The sequence below is a fragment of the Somniosus microcephalus genome, chromosome 10, assembly GCF_052327205.1.
Source record: "Somniosus microcephalus isolate GS21.2 chromosome 10, FLI_Smic_1.0, whole genome shotgun sequence".
Classification (NCBI taxonomy): domain Eukaryota; kingdom Metazoa; phylum Chordata; class Chondrichthyes; order Squaliformes; family Somniosidae; genus Somniosus; species Somniosus microcephalus.
Genome location: NC_140996.1, coordinates 177525436 through 177543912, shown reverse-complemented (window position 1 = coordinate 177543912; position 18477 = coordinate 177525436). Strand labels below are relative to the sequence as shown.

Sequence of the window (18477 nt, the reverse complement as noted above, 5' to 3'; positions counted from 1 at the left end):
TGAAGAAATTCCTCCTCATCTCGGTCCTAAATGGCTTACCCTTATCCTTAAACTATGACCCCTGGTTCTGGACTCCCCGGCCATCGGAAACATCCTTCCTGCATCTAGTCTGTCCAGGCCTGACAGAATTTTATAGGTTTCGATGAGATCCCCCCTCAATCTTCTAAACTCCAGTGAGTATAAGCCCAGTCGACACAATCTCTCCTCATACGTCATTCCTGCCATCCCAGGCATCAGCCTGGTGAATCTTCGCTGCACTCCTTCCATGGCAAGAACGTCCTTCCTCAGATAAGGCGACAAAACTGCACACAATACTCAAGGTGCGGTCTCACCAAAGCCCTGTACAATTGCAGCAAGACATCCTTGTTCCTGTATTCGAACCCTCTTGCTACGAAGGCCAACATACCATTTGCCTTCTTAACCGCCTGCTGCACCTGCATGCTTACCTTCAGCGACTGGTGCACAAGAACACCCAGGTCTCTTCGCACTTCCCCTTCTCCCAATCTATTGCCATTCAAATAATAATCTGCCTTCCTGTTTTTGCCACCAAAGTGGATAACCTCACATTTATCCACATTATAGTGCATTTGCCATGTTTCTGCCCAATCACCCAACCTGTCCAAATCGTACTGGAGTTTCACGACATCCTCCTCACAGCATACCCTCCCACCCAGCTTTGTGTCGTCTGCAAATTTGGAGATATTACATCCAATTCCCTCGTCCAGATCATTAATATATATTGTGAACAGCTGGGGTCCTAGGACCGATCCTTGCGGTACCCCACTAGTCACTGCCTGCCACTCGGAAAACGACCCGTTTATTCCAACTCTGCTTTCTATCCGCCAACCAGTTCTCTATCCAAGTCAATACCTTGCCCCCAATCCCATGTGCCTTAATTTTGCACGCTAATCTCTTATGCGGGACCTTATCGAAAGCCTTCTGAAAGTCCAAATACACCACATCCACTGGTTCTCCCTCATCTATTTTACCAGTTACATCCTCAAAAAATTCCAGTAGATTAGTCAAGCACGATTTACCTTTTGTAAATCCATGTTGACTTTGTCCGATCCTGTCACTGCTTTCCAAGTGCTCTGCTATTGCATCTTTTATTTTGGAGATATTGGTTTACTAGGCTTATTCAACAATACCTTGCATTTATGTTGCAGCTTCACCATAAAAAAATATTCTAAGGTGCTTCATAGAGGCATAAGGAAAAATGGATGAATAGACAAAAAAGGAAACATTAGGAAGGTTGACCAAAAACAACACTGAGCTTACTTCCTTTCAGAGTACAATTACTGCTTTTGTTTAACTAAAATGCATCACCTCAGTTACTGACACCGAATTTCATCTGCCGTTTTTTAGCTCAATTCCCATTTTATCAATATCCTTTGCAGCTTCCTTTTAGTCTTGTAAAGAATTAACTTTACCTCCCATTTTGGTATCATCTACAAATTTCGACACCACCCCCTCTAGACCTATATCCAAATCATTGTTCTGCAATTAACAGTAGTACAATACAATACAATACAAATCGCTTTATTGGCATGATAAGGTACATCTTATGTTGCCAAAGCATCAAAATACATTTATGGTTGAACACATAAACGCGGTTCCATTCATACAGTGTATAAACAGGTATATCCCTGAGTTTATAAATATATTTTCGCCTTGTTTATATATACTCTTGTCTTAGTTTACTGGTTGTCCCTCTGTTCATGGCAAGCTGTAACATAGTGTGCCGCCAGTGTTACACAGCTTCTCTCCTCCCCCAGTAGGAATGGGAGTTTTTGGTTGTCAGTCAGATTTCTGAATTCAGGGCATATTTGTGAGAATTTTTGATAGAAATTCTCTCTGATGCCCTGATATTTTCCACAGGCTGTGAGGAAGTGCATCTCTGTCTCAACTACTCCCTGACTGCAGTGAGAGCATATCCTGTCTTCTCTTGGCAACCTGGTCTGCCTGTGTCTGCCTTTTTCGATCGCTAGGCTATGTTCGCTAAGTCTGTACCTTGTCAAGGTTCTTCTCAGTTTGTTATCCTTTACCATGGTCAGGTAATCAGCTATGTTGTATTGTCTGTTTAGGGCCAAGTAGCAATTGAGTTTGCTTTGGGTTTTTGTTGTTTCTGCCCAATATGACAGATATTTTTCCTTTTGCTTAGCGACGATTGTGTTGGGTCGAATTCTTTGTGTTACCCTGTCACTGTCCTGGGGCTGGTTATTGTTAGTATTGTTATTAGTTACTTTATTGAGTCCCAGGACTAGTTGACTGAGGGTATTCTTCTTTATGGTCAGCTCTTGGCATTTCAGGGCGTCGTAGTGATAGCATTGGGGGTTGCTCATTTGTAGGTGATTCCAAAATTTGGTGGCTCTTTTTTGGATAGTGATTATTAATGGGTATTGGCCTAGTTCCGCCCTGCATGCGTTGTTTACTGTTTTCCTTTGAGTCCGGAGGATACTTTTACAGAATTCCGCATGTAGGATCTCAATTGGGTGTTTGTCCCATTTTGCAAAATCTTGTTGTGTTAGTGGTCCCCAGACCTCACTGCCATAGAGTGCAATTGGTTCAATTACTGATTTGAAAATTTTGAGCCAAATGCTAATTGGGATTTCTATTTGGATTGATTTTTTGATGGCATAGAAAGCCCTTCTTGCTTTCTCTTTCAGTTCATTCACAGCCAGTTTGAAGTTTCCCGTAGAACTGATTTTTAAGCCCAAGTATGTGTAGTGAGTGGTTTGTTCAATTTTGGTTGTTCCTACTGTGAAATTTATTGTGGGTCCATGTTGTTTGGATCTTTGCTGGAACACAAGGACTTTGGTTTTTTGGGGATTTATTGTCAGGGCCCAAGTAGCCCCAGAACTGTGCCATATGGGACACCACTACTGACTTCCAGTCACCCTGAAAAACTGCCCTTAACTCCTACTGTCTATTTTCTCCCTTCTAAACAATTTTTAATCCAGTTTGCTATCTTTTCCAAATTCCTTAATCGTTTCTAGTAAGCTTGCATGTGGCACCTTGCCAAAGGCTTTCCTAAAGTCCATTTACACTACATTTCCCCATCTACCATGTTACCTCCTCAAAGAATTCTATGAAGTTTTTCAAGCATGATCGTCCCTTTTGAAATTGTTGTTGGCTACTTCTAACTATTTTCTCTTTACCTAGATATGTGGTAATTTCATCCTTAATTAAAGACTCTCAAATTTTCCCTACTACAGATGTTAAGCTAACTGGTCTGCAATTACGCAGATTAGTTCTATGTCCCTTTGTAAAAATGGATATTACATTGGCCACTCTCCAGTCCTCCGGCACACATCAACACTCAATAGATCCTATGATATCCTCTTTAGTAAAGATCGCTGTGAAATACTTACCTGAACCTCTGCCATTTTTTGATCAGCATCAACAAATTGACTGCCCTGTCCACCAAGGAGTCCCACTTTGCTTTTACTAATTCTCTTTTTACTAATATACTTGTAAAATACTTTATGTTCCTTTTGATGTTTTTTGAAATTGTTTCCACATACCCCTTAGCTTTCTTTTTCCCTTATTTAAATAAAAATCTCACTGTTGCTCTACAGTCCTGTGTACCAATTTCTGCTTCCACCTCAACTCAACTAGTTTGCTCATCTTTCTAAAATCTGCCCTAATCCAATCTGGTGTTCTAGTTTCCCTTTCTAGTTGGATCTTAAACCTTACCATATTGTAGTCACTACTCCCAAGCGCTCGCTCACGTTTAGCTCACCTACCTGATCTATTTCAACTACTTAGATCCAGCAATGCCTCTGCCCTTGTAGTCCTACTAATGTACTGCTTGAGGAAGGAGCCCTGTACATATTTTAGGAATTCCATTCCCTTTTATCCATTTACTCCCTCTCTAACCCCATCAATAAGTGGATAATTAAAATCTCCAAGAACAATAACGTTATTCCAACTCATCTCTCTAATGACCGCACATTTCATCTTCCATTGGCTTGATTGAAATGCATTCCAGCCAACTGGAAGGAGCCACTGCAGTGTCGCTGCCTTTGGTTACATTTTTTGATTTAAAAACATGAAAATTGAAAGATTCATGACAAAGGCACAGTCTTACTTATTACTGAGTAAAACTCAAGCTTAATGGCCTCATGTCTTTACCTAAGTTTGAGCTAAATGCACTCTCGCTGGCACTAACTCATATATAGCTTTGTTTATCATCGGTATAGAGTTTTGCAACTGGTAGACCAGTCGCCCCAGCAGTGATGTTGGTTAGTCAGTGACTTCGTTAAATCTGCAGTCTAGCCGCTATTACAGCATGCAATAATGCTGGCACACAGACTCACCTTTCCAACCATGTGTTTTATGTTCACAGCCAGTCCAGTGTAAACACATATCTGAATGAACACCAAAGTCCACCTTTGATCTGCGCTGTTTGTTCCGGGCAATGGAAAGACAAGTGTTGTGATAGGAGGCTCATGAATAAGTTTCTCAGCTGATGGTTCGCGTAACTAAACATTTTTCAATCGGACTTAAAACCACAAAGGAAAACCAAGCCCCTAATTTAGACATAAACTTCACATTCTGCTTTGTTCCAGAAAGGAATTTGCTCCTTCATTCTTTACACTAATGTATATACTGGCTCTGTAGCGGTTTTAGCTTCAGAATAAAACAGAGTTTTAATGCTGCTGAGGTATGCACTTCAGAGTGCTGCTGCACAAAAAATGAATTCTATTGCTTCAGATACTTGGCGGTATGAGTAGTGAAACACTGTCTAAAGTCTCTAGCATTAAGCTACCAAACAACAGAGACTGATATTAACCTATAGTTTTCACAACTTTCTGCTGTCTGACTTGCTCTTTTCTGAGTCTTTGGGCACAAGTTTATTCTTTTTAATGTACCAAGGGGGAAAAAATGTGCAAATAAAATAAGTATATTTTATTTTTTGGCAGTGTCAGCATTTAGCATATGGCTACTGTGGGGGGCAATGAACTTGTGTTATTCTTTTGGGTTCAGCGTCATTGCGTTCTCCAGTAAGTGGATCCTGCATCCTTTATCTGACTGGACCACATAAAGCATTATTGGGTCCTGCTCTCGTCTGCCATAACTGCTCACTATTCCAGGATTATTCTGGAATGCAAAGATAAGCCCCCCCCAGCTTTTCTCTACTGCAAACCTCTTCTTAAACCCCTCTCCCCGCCTCCTCCACCCTTTCCTCCAACAACAAGTGTGAGGAGCTCATGGACTTCTTTGTCTCTACGATTGAGACCATCTGTTCAGCTGCCTCTGCCACTTCCTTTCGTTCCCCTAGCCCACCGGGCCAAACTTCCTCTGAGGTTCCCCCCTGCCCTAGCCCTGAACTCACATCTTTCTCCAGTTTCTCTCCACTCTCCTCTCGTGCCCTATCCATGCTCATCGTGTCCATGAGACCCACTTGCTGCTCTCTCAACCCTATTCCCACTAAACTGCTGGCCACCTAACTTCCTTTTCTGGCTCCCACGTTAGCTGATATTGTTAACAGTTCTCTCTCCTCAGGTACTGTCTCCCTCTCTTTCAAATCTGCCGTCGTCACCCCTCTCCTCAAAAAAAACAGCCGTTGACCCTCTCCGTCCTTGCAAACTACCACCCCATCCCCAACCTCCGCTTCCTCTCCAAAGTTCTTGAACATGTTGTCGCCTCCCAAATCCGTGTTTGAATCCTTTCAATCAGGTTTCCGCCCAGGCCACCGTATCGAAACGGCTCTTATCAAAGTCACAAATAACATCTGATGCGACTGTGACAAAGGTAAACTATCCCTTCTCAACCTTTCTGCAGCCTTTGACACTATTGACCCCTCCATCCTCCTTAAATGCCTTTCCACCATCGTCCAACTGGGTGGTACTGTACTCGCCTGGTTCCATTCTTATCTATTTAATCGTAGCTAGAGAATCACCTGCAATGGCTTCTCTTCCCGCTCCCGCACCATTACCTCTGGTGACCCCCAAGGATCTACCCTTGGCCACCTCCTATTTCTCATCTACGTGCTGCCCCTTGGCGACATCATCCGAAAACACAGTGTCAATTTCCTCGCGTACGCTGACAACACCCAGCTCTACCTCACCACCACTTCTCTCGACCCATCCACTGTCTCTAAATTGTCAGACTACTTGTCCGACATCCAGTACTGGGTGAGCAGAAATTTCCTCCAAATAAATATTGGACAGATTGAAGCCATTGTCTTTGGTCCCTGGCACAAACTCCATTCCCTAGCCACCGACCCCTGCCCTTTCCCCAGCATTTGTCTGAGGCTGAATCCGACTGTTCGCAACCTTGGTGTCATATTTGACCTTGACATGAGCTTCCAACCACATATCTGCGCCATAACTAAGACCACCTATTTCCACCTCCGTAACGTCTCCGCCCCGCCTCAGCTCATCTGCTGCTGAAACCTACATCCATGCCTTTGTTACCTATAGACTTGACTATTCCAACACACTCTTGGCTGGCCTCCCACGCTCTACCCTACGTAAACTTCCAAAACCCGGCTGCCTGTGTCCTAACTCGCACCAAGTTCCCGTTCACCCATCACCCCTGTGCTCACTGAACTGGTGAACTCACTGGCTCCCAGTTAAGCAACGCCTTGATTTTAAAATTCTCATCCTTGTTTTCAAATCCTTCCATGGCCTCGCCCCTGCCTATCTCTGTAATCTTCTCCAGCCCCACAACCCAGCCAAAGATATCTGTGCTCCTCTAATTCTGGCCTCTTGATTTTAATTGCTCAACCATTGGAGGCCGTGCCTTCAGCTGCCTAGGCTCTAAGCTCTAGAATTCCCTCCCTAAACCTCTCCGCCTCTCTACCTCTCTTTCCTCCTTTAAGACGCTCCTTAAAACCTACCTCTTTGACCAAGCTTTTGGTCATCTGTCCTAATTTCTCCTTATGCCATTCTGTGTCAAATTTTGTTTTCTAACACTCCTGTCAAGTGCCTTACTACATTAAATGTGCTGTATAAATGCAAGTTATTGTTATTATCATGAGTTTCCCTTTCTTGCTCAATGTCTAGTCCTATGATGGCATGAACTGGAGGGTATAACAATGAAACACTCTTGTAAAATGAACTGGGTACCATAATCTTGCACATGTGCTTCTCCAATTTTCCATAAGCTGAACTGATTAATGCTGCAGTGTGATAAATTTTGTTAAAAATTGTCAAGCTGCTTTATTTTACAGTCTCTCCTTGTGGTATAGAAAATAAGTAACAACAGCATCACACGATCCCTGTTATCAGACTAACTCAACTTTTTCTGGTGAGCCATTCCTCTGAATCTGATCCACTTTCAACTTGAGTATGGGAGAACTTTCACTTGTTTGGCCAGGCTCCCTACCCAGACATTACTGAACTGACCTGGACCATGTGTTTCTCTGTTCTTTTGTTCCCTACCCTCGGAACTTGCCAATTTGTCCTCTGGCTGCTTCCCTGTCTGGGGTTTGGCCAATAGCGCTGCGAATCAAAGCAACTACCACATTGCCCCAGATTGACTCAAACAACTTCATGCTGTGTCCAAATGAATCCTGTCTCTCTCACCCAATATCTCATGTGAATGCCTACTGGAAATGTCTGAAAGTGATGATCCACTTATTATCCATGACCATTTCAATAGCAGGTTCATTAACTTTTGGAAGAGGTCATTATCATACCTCTCCTCTTTGTCCCAGTGGCTCCAGTCTTTGTTGCTCTGTCAAAATAACAAAGGATGCTGAACTATTGTGAATTAACTCTTAGAAACCTGAATATGACTGCCTATCAAAAAACATATACTTTAAGCCAAAAATCTTTCCTGGGTCAAATAGTCAGGAATCCTGAAATGTGACAGCATGTTTGAAGCATGTCATACCTCACTGCCATTTTACTCAAACATTGACTGTTCTCTGTCTCCGTGCTCTAGATTAGTTAATCCAAAGAGTGCAGTGATTGTGTGTTATATTATCCTTTTTTCTTGCTTTTATCTTTTAATTAATTGGGCATGAATACACTTGTCTCACTTGCAAATAATACAGAATGATATTTATGTTTTATTATTGTTAAATAATTTTCTTCCATACACCAGACAAAAGGAATGACATGGTCTTACCAATAATTTGTACGTCAATTGTTCTCTTGTATATATGAACCAGCTTGGTGGTGATTGGATCAGTAAAGCTGTATTCTGGGAAGAGTCTGGACTCTGGATTAGAAGTGGTTTCAAAATTACCTAAACTCCACTGGATGGCTCAGTGGGCAAACACATTCTGCTCAGTGTGGCCCCAGATTTAATCCCTTGTTAGCTCACCCTCAACCAGGGCAGCAGTTGGGATGCTAAAATTAGCTCAACCCCTCTGCTCGCCGCCCCCCCCCCCCCTCCCCCGCCCCAGAGAAATCAGCCAGGCTAACAGTGACATCTGTTGGATGCACTACAGGATGGGGCTCAGCTGTGATCTCCCCTATGTGCAAATAGCCTTCTGACACTCACTATTTAGATTCATGCATGAGAAGGAAACACTTGGGTGAGGAACCAGAGGCTTGGTAGCCCATATGAAACTGTACTGCGCTATGTGCCTCTGTTCAAGAGAGGAGATGAGAAAAGGGAACAAACATCAAACACACAATGATGAGATGCAACACTCTCATTGTGGTGTTTCATCAGCAACCGATTGATAGTAACCTGTGCTGGTGGTTGCAAATGTTTGCAGTTCTTTGTTAAAAAAAAAAAAAAAAATCAACGGGAAATTATAATCTATTTATTACATGAAAGCAAAGTTATTTAAATTTTTAAAACCTGTACTTGTGTCTGTAGTGATTGGCAGAAGGGTCGAGAACCAGAGGACACAAATTTAAGGTGATTGGCAGAAGAACCAAAGGCGACATGAGGAAAAACCTTTTTACTCAGCGAGTGGTTAGGATCTGGAATGCAATGCCTGAAAGGGTGGTGGAGGCAGATTGAATCACAGCTTTCAAAAGAGAGTTTGATAAGTACCTGAAGGGAAAAAAATTGCATGGCTACAGGGAAAGGGCGGGGGAGTGGGACTAGCTGAAGTGCTCTTGCAGAGAGCTGGCACAGGCTCAGTGGGACGAATGGCCCTCTTCCGTGCTGTAACCATTCTATGATTCTAATTTTCCTTTATCTCAGTACGCACATTGCCATTATATAATCCTGATATCATCAAAGGAAGCTGGCGTGGAGAATGGATTGAGGCAAGAACATTTAAAATCACTGACAAGGAATGACCAGGTTTCTTGTCTGATGGTAAACCTGTGTGTTTCAGACGCCCTCAAATCTTGAAAAAAAAACAGATTTGAAGATGCAGATAATCTCCAATTCAGGTGTTGCAACGTACAAACATACAAAACATTTATATGCTTTGAAAAAGTTCAGTAAGCAGCAGTATCTCTCTTTGACGCTTAGCATAGTCCAACTTCAAAACTATTAAAAGTATGTTACACAAAACCTGCACTGAATGCAGCCCAGTCTCCCGTTAATCATCCAAGCATGTTGTGTTTGTCTTGAGCAGATTAGAATAATTCTGCTTTTAAGTGTCGATGTTTACAGGTACCATTCAAAATAGCTTGAATCAGTTTTGTGCCCCAGTGCCATAAAACAGCAAGGTGGAAGGGCAATAGTAAAATACTGCGGATGCTGGAAACACTCAGCAGGTCAGGCAGCATCGCGGAGAGAGAAACAGAGTTAACGTTTCAGGTCGATGACCCTTCATCAGAACATTGACCTGAAATGTTAACTCTGTTTCTCACTCCGCGATGCTGCCTGACCTGCTGATTATTTCCAGCGTTTTCTGTTGTTATTTAAGGAGGAAGGGCATTTTGTGCTATTGTGTTGTCCTTGCACAATATCTCCAAGAAAAAGGTGATCTTTTGTACTTTTCATGCTCTTGCATCTATAATTTTTTTAGGTTATTTAAGATACTGGTAATTCTCAAAATATGCATCACCTTGAAAGTTCTGGCCTAATGATAACCAGTATGGTTTTTAGCAGGACCTTTTCACTGGAGATTATGTTACACAGCTCTAGAATTTTGCTATTAAACACTTTGGTCATCTCTCATCTATCGTTTCCATAGACATTTTCAAAGCTTTTGACAATCTGGCACCATGTATTTCTAAACAGGTTGCAAGCATGTGGCCTCCCAACAAGGCTGTGTCCTTGGATAGTTAGTTTTCTCTCAAATGGTTCTATCTGTGTGACAGTTGATGGTTCGTCTGCTGATTTGTTTTTTCAATAACACAGGAGTGCCCTGGGCTTGCTCTTCCTTCATATCAGTTACTTCCTGCACTCATCGTTGAATCCTCTGCACTCTTGCTGATGATTCTACTCTGCAATCATGTGCCTACTTCAGATTGCAGGCTCTCGGTGCTCACAACCTCCATACTGAAGGAATGGAGAAGGTCATCGATACGAAGAAGTAACAGAGTGGCAGGGATGATGCAGCCCCAGGGATCCTTTGAGATAATGGAAAAAGAGTCAGATGATAAGCCATCAAGTCAGCATTGTTAGTGACTTGAGAGGAAACTGGATAGTTGTGAACTGTGCCACCATCACATAAGGACAGTAAAACACAAATTTGTGATTTATGTAACTTCGAAATATTCTTTTGGATTTTTCACAAAACTTGACTTTTTATGCAAAGGGCTATATTTCCACTTTTGTTAAAAAAGGGAACTTTACCCCATTCAAGATAATGGGGATAAGTGCACATTTTGAGTTCCCATATTGACCTTGGTCTTAATAATGCAGACGCCACTTCAGAAGTTTTCACAGAAGCACAGCCCACTCAAATCACTCATGCAGAACAAGCTGTAGACCAGTAAATAGATGACGAATAGAATTATGTTACAAGGTGTGCATCAATCACTTGCTTTGGGGGTCTGCAGAAAACTTCTGGTGTAATTACGTCAGGAATTACAAATTGAAGGAAAATTTCACCGTCACCACTGGTGATTTGCTGATGCCCTTAAAGTGACATAAGCTGACACATTTGTTGCTAGCTCCTTTGTATACATCTTTTACTGATTAAGCAGGCATTAATCAACCTGCCATATCCACATGCATGAAATATGTTAGTCAAATGAGAACCTCCAAAAAGTTACATCATGTATGTTACATGACCCAGAAAAAAGTGCCTTACCATCTCTATCAAGAGCAGCTTTGACATGAAGACTAATGGAAAATGGAGTTATGAAAGGCATATAATATAGATAAAAGTATCTAAGTTTTGTTCCTCTACATGTTGAGTAATTATTTTCATTTACTCCTTTACAGACACCAAAAGCTCACTAGAGCTTAGTGTGGTAGCTGTGAGTGGAGGGATCAGAGCTGAGAAACTGTGTAAAGCTTACTTTCGAGTTGTAGTGCTTCAGTTATGATCTGTCTTGAGGCTGCTTCACATTTTCTGCAGCTAGAATGTTTGATATGTTGACAGAGGCCAAAGTGGCAGCATCCCTGAGCTGGCATTTTAAGTTTAGTTGCAGATTTGAAATGAATAAATCTGGTAATTTGTGGGCTTGTACCAGAAAAACGACCATGAAATCTGATGAATTGTCATAAAAATCCAACTGGTTCACTGATGTCCTTTTGGAAGGGGAACCTACCTACCCCTACCTTGTCCGGTCTACATGTGACTCCCTCAGGGCAACAAGAGATGGGCAGTAAATGCCGCCTTTAGAGCATTGTCCACATACAAAGACTGAATTAACAACAAGTAATTTTCTCCATTAATCCATCTGTTTTAATTTCAGGAACAGTAATTGTAGCTATGTCTGCCTTGGCCTCAAATCAGTCACAAGATTTGGAGGTACGTTCCATGGCCAAATCTGATGATGTGTAGTTTGATTACATCATTCCTCATCAGATGTACCTAAGCTTCTTTGAAGTTAGTTCTCTAGAATTTCTTACCTACAATTTTCCAGAACTGCTATCAATGCAAGCAGGATTAGAATCACAGAACCATTGAAACTCGGCCCATCGTGCCTATGCTGGCTCTTTGTTAAGAAAGTCATGCTTAGACCTGCATCCCTGCTTTTTGTCCGTAACCCTGTAAGTTCCTCATCCTCAAGTACCTGTCTAACTTTCTTTTTAAATTATTTATGGAATCAGCTTCCACCACATTTTCCGGTAGAGTGTTCCAGATTCCGACAACTCTGAGTGAAAAATTTCTCCTCGTCCCCACTCTAGGGGGGGAGAAATTGGGTGGAGCCGCAAACAGGGTGCCAAGCTCGCCTGGGCGCCGGATTTAGCGCAGCGTTTGGAGCAGTAGCGACCGCCGGAAATTCAGCTTGAACGCCCCAAGAGGGACACGGGGCGAGGCTCGAGGCGCTCTGCGTCCCTCTTAGGGCGCTGAAACTGAATATTGCAGCGCAACGTGACGCTGCGGCACGGCGCGCTGTGGTACTGCAGGCCTTCCTCCCATTCTTAAGGGGAGGGGCCTGCACCAGCGCGATGAGCGATCGCGAGTGCCGGCAAAAGAGCCCGGCACCGAGGAGAAGTGCCGGGCTCCCGGAAAACAGCCGGCAATGTCGCGGGGAGCGATCAGGAGGCCGGGGATGGAGGTGCTGGCAGGCGGCCGCCGAAAAAAATGGCCGCCCACGCACCTCCACCTTAATTTGCGCCACTGTTGCCACAGGAAGGCCCCGTGAACCGGGCACCATTTGCGAACGGCGCTACAGAGGCAGTCGCTGCCAAATATCGAGATCGGGGCGGAAGCGGGGCGCTGCGCACACCGATGACGTTATCGGTGGCGGCGTAGCGCAACAGGTTAACGCTGCCATTAGCGCCCCAGCTAAATATCGCGGGAGGTGCGGCCAGTGGCGCTAAAGCCACTGAGTGCCCTCTTTAGGCGCTAACTGGTGGCGCAGCCCACCGAATTTCTAGGCCTAGATCTTTTACCAATGATTTTGGCATTGAACTCCATCTGCCCATTTCACCATCCTGTCTATGTCATCCTGAAGCCTATAACTATCCTCATCAAGAACTACTACTTGGCCAAGATTTGTATCATCTGCAAACTTTATAATGCTGCTCCCTACACCCAAGTCTAGATCGTTTATAAAAATTGAAGAGTAATGGACCCAAAACTGACCTTTGGGGAACACCATTGCAAACCACCTCCAAGTCTGAAAAACATTCATCCATGCACCACCACCCTTGCTTCCTGCTACTGAGCCAATTTTGTATCCATACTGCTACTTTCCCCCAAATTCCATGGGCTTCCATCTTCTTAATAAGCCTCCTTTGTGGCACTCTGTCGAATGTGTTCCGAAAGTTCATGTATACATCTACTGCACTACCTTAATCAACCTTCTCTGTTACCTCATCAAAGAATTCAGTCAAGTTAGTCAGACACGTTTTGCCTTTAACAAATACATGCTGGCTCTCCTTGATTAACCCATGCCTTTCCAAATGAAAGTTTATTTTGTCCCTGATAATTGTTTCGAATAACTTTGCCACCACCGATGTTAGGCTGACTGGCCTATAGTTTCCTGGTTTATCTCTCTCCCCTTTCTTGAATAGTGGTATAACATTGGCTACAGCAGCAGTGCCGGGTTGCTAATGAGGATTGAAAGATTGTGACCAATGCCTCTGCTGTTTCTACCTTTGCTTCTATCAGCAACCTGGGAAGCATTCCATCTGGACCAGGTGACTTACCAACTTTCAATAATGCTCATCTTTTCAGTACGTCTTCTCTATCTATTACTATCCTGTCCATAACTTCTGTCTCGTTTAATGTAACCTTCACATCCTTAGAGCAGTTTCCAAAGATTAAGAGACTAATTTCCCAGTCACTGGGATCATTATTTGCATCATTAGAACTTGGATGTGATTGGATTAAATTTGTCACTAAACCAAACGCAGTGTACTCTGCATCAGTACTTTAGTAGTTATTTCCAGTTTACCACAAATTGTCCACAAAAGCAAATTGGGTCTCTTTTATATTACTGTGACATTTCCATGTCTATATGCATAATTTCTTCTCTTGACATTTTGACATTTCTTGAGTGACTTCCATAACCTGCTCTACCATCACTTTTCACGGGGGATTTTTGTGGATGCGACTTAAGTTTCTAGCTTGGACTTTTTAAAACAAAGTGTTTTATTGACATCAGCGTATGTGTTAATTAAAATGTTATTCCTCTCATTTAGGATAGTTTAGCTTCAATAAATAAACACATAGCAGAGCTGCACAGTTCAAAGGAACAAGCCAAGACCTGGAATCTTCACGTCAATGGTTTTACATATATTTTAAAGCCCATAGAGGAGTTTGGGATTAGTTCTAAATATCCATTGAACTGTGGCAGTAAATTTGAGCTTCCATCAGCTCAGATTGTTATATTTTCCTATTCTATTCTTTTCAGTTTTGGCAAACTTGAAACTTTTCCCAACTCTGGTACTATGACACGCCTCACTTCCTTCCCCTCCTTATCCTGCTTCCAGTAAATGTGGAACAATTACAGTCACAAATATTTAAAAACTCTGATTGTACTTCAGGTCATTAAATAAACTGGTCAGATCGCAAACGTTGAGATTTCGTGCTGCAGAAATATTTGCCTTTAATGTAATTATGACGCTGTTAGCAGAATCCTTGTCACGCAGTGTTGTGAGAAACGTTGAGAGAGGTCAGCAGGTGGTAGACGATAAAACTTACCTGCCTGGAGATTTGGAGAAAACTTGATTTTTTTTCTTTATTTTGACAAGATGAAGAAATTTTGACAATTTGATGCAAAGTTGCAGTCGTAACTGTGTTGAAAATAACTCTTTATTTTTCAACCAAAAAGCCATTGACTAATCACATCAAACTGCAATGTAGAGTCAGCAGCATGATATTATCTTTAGTGAAACTGTGCCAGAATCACCTTAAAGGGTTCTTCAGCAAATTTTCACAATTTAGTCAGTCAAATGGATAATAGTTTGCACAATACAAAAGCAAAATATTGCAGAGGCTGGAAATCTGAAATTAAAAACAGAAAATGCTGAAATACTCAGCAGGTCAGGCAGTATCTGTGGAGAGAGAAACAAAGTTAACATTTCAGGTCGATGACCTTTCATCAGAACTGGAAAAAGTTAGACATATAATAGGTTTTAAGCAAGCACAAAGGCAGGGAAAGGGAAGAGGGGAGGAAAGAACAGGGTGGAAGGCAAAAGGGGATGGTAATGGGACAAGTAAAAAAATAAAAGATGAGTCTAGAGGAGGTGTAAATGGGACTAGCAGAATCATTACCAACAGCTGCTGTCTGGGGGAAAAAATTGGGGCAGTGCTTATGACCTATTGAGTCCGGAAGGGTGTAAAGTGCCTAATCGAAAGATGAGGTACTGTTCCTTGAGTTTACATTGGAACAGTGTAGGAGGCCGAGGTCAGAGTGGAGTGGAGAATTAAAGTGACAGGTGACCGGAAGTTCGCGATCATGCTTGCGGACTGAACAGGGATGTGCCGCAAAGCGATCACCCAATCTGCTTTTGGTCTCCCCAATGTAGCGGAGATCGCATCGTGAGCAGTGAATACAGTATACTAAATTGAAAGAATCTCTAACAACTTTTAAAGTTCGACCTGAAACAATGGCCCGTAATTTCTGATAGGAGGCTTCCTGTGTGCTGATGCCTCCTATCGGGAAAAGAGCTACGTCCTTACCTAAGGGCTCCCGAGGTCCGGCCATTTCCAATCCTGGGCCTCTCCAAGACGAAATGCGTAGGGCCCACATATCCCAGGGGCGCATGCGGTTCACAAGCGTCCCTGGGATCACGTGGGCCAGGTAGACCTGTCAAAAGTATGAATGGGGATCATTGAAAAAAGACACTTAAACATTGAATAATTTTTTTTTTAAATCACGTTTTTAAAATGAGTTAAAATGACCTTAAATTAAATATTTTAAACAAATTTAATTTTTTGAAAAAAATAAAGTTTTTTACAGGGCTAAAAATAAACACCTTTTTTAAAAAGTATTTTAAAATTATAAATGAGTGGGAATTTTTTTTTGAGTTTTTTACTTTTTTAAACTTATGCTGGTAAAAGCAAGCCTTACACCTGCATTTACCAGGCGTAAGATTTTTAAGGGTTTTCAGCGGGCGTAGGTTCTGCAGAAAGCGGAATTCTCCACCCGCGGAGGCCCTTTTCCAGTGCAGGCGCCCGATCTGTCAAGAGGATTCTCGACAGATCAGAAATGCCGGTTTTCAGCGCAATCGCTTCCCATGCCTGAAACCGGCATTTGCGAGGTCCCTATGGGCATGTACACAGCTCGTACACACCCTTGGGGATCGAAAAATATGGGCCATTAACTCTGTTTCTCTCTCCACAGATGCTGCCTGACCTGCTGAGTATTTCCAGCATTTTCTGTTTTTATTATAATAGTTTGCACAAATTAGTTGAATACTGTATCAATTTGAGGTAAATTTATTGAAAAGAGAGCTATGGGATACAAGGAATGCAATCAGACCCATCTCATTACTTTTCCCTCATTGATGTGTGGGTGTTACAAATTATTTTTATGCAAGGACGAGTAGTTTTTTAGTGGAAAAATAGCCTTTGTTTTGATCATGTTCTCCTATTAGGAGAGATCTTGATTTACAGCATTGCACCAAACTTTGAGAGGTTATAAGATCTCAGGTTGGGGAAAGGTCATGAGAGACGCTTACTGGCAATTGGCCTATCCCTCCTCTTACTCACCCTCTACCATGACTTCCATCTCTACTTTGAGATTTTCCTCATCTACTGCCCTTCCAAGCACCTTCCTCACCAAATCCCCTTCCTTTCAGCCTCAGCAATGAGCAATTCCTTTAAGTGACTTTAATCTCCATCTGAACTCTCCCTCTCCCACCCCTGCTGACTTCCTTGCATTGCTTATCTCCCTTCACCTCACTCAACGCACTGACTTCCACGCATGCACAGTGACCCCCCTCAATCTTGCCATCATGTGACCTTGAGATCTCTCAAGTCTCTGTTGTTGACTGGGCTCTCTCCAATCACTTCCTCATTCAATTCTGTTACACAACCCCTATCTGCCCCAAACCCTTCTACCATCACGTTCTGCCCCTTCACCACAGACTCAAGCACCCTCTCCACTTCTAATCATCGTCTTTATGTTAATTCTAAGCCATCATAGGCATTTCTCTAGCACCAATTAAAAAAACATGGGTTATTGGTTTTGATCAACAGTTGTGCCTCATTAGGGGCAGTGTCAGTGATTGGCTGTGGACCTTTGACAGCTCTATGACTGGAGGTTTCTTGTATGGGCTTATCTCGGGCTATGAACATCCAGATGACCATCCAGTAAGAAATCAGCAGAGAGACTACATTGTCAGTGACTCGAATAGTGTTTCAAAGAGTAAGAAGTGAACATTGTTTTTGAGGCTTAATGTGCGTTGAGAGATAGCTCAGGAAAGCAATTAGATAATAAATCGTGGAATTTTAGGATCTCTCGGGATAGATGAATTAAGATGGGCAGAATCGCCTTTCTCATCTGTAATTATTGTGATCTTGTGCTCATCAAGCAGGACTCCAGCTAATCAATGATCCTGTTCCCTTCTCAAAGATCTCGGGCAATGCGTTAATAAAAGCCACAACCCCATACTCGAGACTAATCTTTGACCTGTAACATTGGCTGGGGACCACTTACCCGCAGCTAACCTGAAACAAAAGCAGTAGGTGACTACATTCCTCATAATTATATTAGATGTATCAGCCATTCATCAATATTGAATGTGGACAATCTTTCACAATGCTGGGGCTAATTATTCCTCCACTTAATATATATTCCTCCACTTGATCTATCTGTGATCACTGGAACTGAATGTCTTACAACCCTCTATATGAACACATGAGAATACCTTTGTTTCAAGAACCACCACCCCAGTGCATATTGATTGATCTTCATCTGTTATAAAATCATTTGTGTATTTTTTGTGTAAAGCGAAGAGTCGCTTATAGAAAACCACAATTAACCTTGTGTTTCTAGTAATAAGACTGTACAAGTTTGAAAAATTCAGCAGTGGCAATAACACTTTTTTCTGCTGCTGGGTCTTACTATTGTTTACTTAAATATTGGGCATGTAAAGGAACATTTTGGCATACAGGAAGTCTAAAGTTAAGGCATATGGGAGTGGGGGCAAGGTATTGACTTAGATAGAGAACTGGTTGGCAGACAGAAAGCAGAGTTGGAATAAACGGGTCTTTTTCCAAGTGGCAGGCAATGACTAGTGGGGTACCGCAGGGATCGGTCCTTGGACCCCAGCTATTCACAATATATATTAATGATCTAGACGAGGGAACTAGATGTAATATCTCCAAGTTTGCAGACAACACAAAGCTGGATGGGCGTGTGTGCTGTGAGGAGGATGCCGAGAAACTCCAGTATGATTTGGACAGGTTGGGTGATTGGGCAGAAGCATGGCAGATGCAATATAACGTGGATAAATGCAAGGTTATCCACTTTGGTGTCAAAAACAGGAAGGCAGATTATTATCTGAATGGCAGTAGATTGGGAGAAGGGG

General features: G+C 42.5%; 1 protein-coding gene across 8 annotated transcripts in view; it reads left to right on the top strand.

The window, feature by feature from the left end:
- atp8a2 (ATPase phospholipid transporting 8A2) overlaps window positions 1-18477 on the top strand; it is a 696532-nt gene that overhangs the window by 527166 nt on the left and 150889 nt on the right. The window lies entirely within an intron of this gene.